Below are 2631 nucleotides of genomic sequence, written 5' to 3' on the forward strand. Positions count from 1 at the left end.
CTTGTTCTTCTGGAAGTCTAGGGGCAGTCGGCACTCATCCAGACCATCAAAGATGAACAGAACTTGTACTGTCGTAGTTGGAGATTCCTGATTGTTTGGTTTCCATTGAAAGTGATTAAGAAGTTCAATGAAAGTGTGTTGCCCCCTTTCATCAAATTCAGCTCCCGGAAAGGGAATGAAAATACAAATTGGACATCCTGATTTTCTTTTCCTTCAGCCCAGTCCAGAATGAACTTCTGCACAGAGACTGTTTTTCCAATGCCAGCGACTCCCTTTGTCAGCACAGTTCTGATAATTTTGTCTTGTCCAGTTAAGGGTTTGAAGATGTCGTTACATTTGATTGGAGTCTCTGGTCTTGCTTGTTTCCTGGTTGTTGTCTCAATCTGTCTCAGCTCATGTTCATTATTGACCTCTCCTGTTCCACCCTCTGTGATGTAGAGCTCTGTGTAGATCTTATTGAGAAGTGTTGGGTTCCTTGTTTAGCGATCCCCTCAAATACACATTGAAAACTTCTTCTTTAGATTAGATTTGAGTTCACGTGGCAAATACAGCAAGCTCATCTGAATCTAGAAATAACACAGAGGATATTAATATTACGTCTGTTTTAATGCCTACAGTATTGTCGGACTGTTATAAATTTTAAATTAGAATTATTTATTCTCTGACTGTATAAATGTGTAAATGTTTTCATAATGCATTACAGAGCGGTGTGACTGATTCATATTATTATTGGTATTATGATGGTATTATTAATGTTGTCTCTCTCTCTAAATTAATCACCACAACACATCCCTGCTGCTACTTGATGAGGTCACGAGTGTTTGTGTTAAGGCTGCTACAATATCATTGAGTTACACAGCTACTTTAGCTGTACTTTAGTTACAGCTTTTAAATGTTATAAAACAGCATTCAACATGAGGCTCTTACATTTCTCCAGTGTGTCAGCAAGCTCCTTCTGGTTCATTTTCCTCAGGACGTGCAGTGTGATCTTCAGAGCCCCCTCTCTGGCACTGCTCTCCTGCTTCTCATCTTCAGCGTCCACCACTTCCTTATCCTGCTTCTGACTCTCAAAGCCTTCTGGGAGTTCTGGACTAAGAATCTCTTGAACATCTTCAGCTCGTTCTTCACAAATGTCATAATATTCTCTTCAAGCAACTGAAATAAAATAACGTAAATAAGTTAAGCAAGAGAACAAATGTTTCTCATTAACACATTAATGAATGATTGGCAGATCAACTTACTTGAGGTAAACAAAAACAAATGTAGATAACAGGACCACCATACACTGAATATGGAGGCCAGGTCTGTTTGATGACTCGGGAAGACTGACCACTGAGAATCTCTGACTCTGATCTCTCCTGTTGGTTTCTGTGGACAAAACATGAGATTACATCTCCTCATCCAGGGAGTGCTCTCTCTCTCACACACACAAACACACACACACACACACACACCACACACACACACCACACACACACACACACACACACACACACACACACCACACACCACACACATACACACACACACACACACACACACACACACACACACACACACACACCACACACCACACAGAGGGAGGGAGGGAATGTTATGTTGTGTTGGGTTTGTTTAATATTGTTTTAGGACTATGAAAATGGACAAAAGATGAGCCTATGGATTATGAAAACAACAAAAAGAAATGGGAAAATGGGAGAGGAGAAATGACTAGAGACAGTGTTGTTAACATTTACATTTACATTTAAGTCATTTAGCAGACGCTCTTATCCAGAGCGACTTACAAATTGGATGCCATCTATTTTGTGAAGTGCACCAGTCCCTCCTGCAGCAAAGCAAGCTGCCACCCCCGTGCTTCACGGTTGGGATGGTGTTCCGGCTGCAAGCCTCCCCCTTTTCCTCCAAACATAATGATGGTCATTATGGCCAAAACAGTTCTATTTTTTGTTTCATCAGACCAGAGAACATTTCTCCAAAGGTATGATCTTTGTCCCCATGTGCAGTTGCAAACCATAGTCTGGCTTTTTTATGGCTGTTTTGGAGCAGTGGCTTCTTTCTTGCTGAGCGGCCTTTCAGGTTATGTCGATATATGACTCGTTTTACTGTGGATATAGATACTTTTGTACCTGTTTCCTCCAGCATCTTTCACAAGGTTCTTCGCTGTTGTCTGGGATTGATTTGCACTTTTCGCACCAAAGTATGTTAATCTCTAGGAGACAGAACGCGTCTCCCTGAGCGGTATGACAGCTGCGTGGTCCCATGGTGTTTATACTTGCGTACTATTGTTTGTACAGATGAACGTGGTACCTTCAGGCTTTTGGAAATTGCTCCCAAGGATGAACCAGACTTGTGGAGGTCTACAATTTTTTTTCTGAGGTCTTGGCTGATTTCTTTTGATTTTCCCATGATGTCAAGCAAAGAGGCACTGAGTTTGAAGGTAGGCTTTGAAAAACATCCACATGTACCAACCACTCCAATTGACTCAAATTATGTCAATTAGCCTATCAGAATCTTCTAAAGCCATGACATAATTTTCTGGAATTTTTTCAAGCTGTTTAAAGGCACAGTCAACTTAGTGTATGTAAACTTCTGACCCACTGGAATTGTGATACAGTGAATTATAAGTGAAAG

General features: G+C 41.0%; 1 long non-coding RNA gene across 2 annotated transcripts in view; it reads right to left on the reverse strand.

Annotated features, from left to right (window-relative positions):
• Positions 1-359: 359 nt before the first annotated feature.
• The window catches only part of LOC139026511 (uncharacterized), a 5688-nt gene continuing 3416 nt past the window's right edge, over positions 360-2631 (reverse strand). Inside the window, exons 3-5 of one of the 2 annotated variants that reach the window (XR_011478325.1) lie at positions 1285-1368; positions 928-1155; positions 360-560 (exon numbers count right to left, since the gene is read on the reverse strand). This is a non-coding gene — a long non-coding RNA (uncharacterized lncRNA). Of the gene's footprint in view, positions 567-927; positions 1156-1284; positions 1369-2631 lie in introns of both variants that reach the window. The other variant, XR_011478324.1, reaches the window with a different exon arrangement.

This window comes from Salvelinus sp. IW2-2015, unplaced genomic scaffold (assembly GCF_002910315.2).
Source record: "Salvelinus sp. IW2-2015 unplaced genomic scaffold, ASM291031v2 Un_scaffold4975, whole genome shotgun sequence".
Classification (NCBI taxonomy): domain Eukaryota; kingdom Metazoa; phylum Chordata; class Actinopteri; order Salmoniformes; family Salmonidae; genus Salvelinus; species Salvelinus sp. IW2-2015.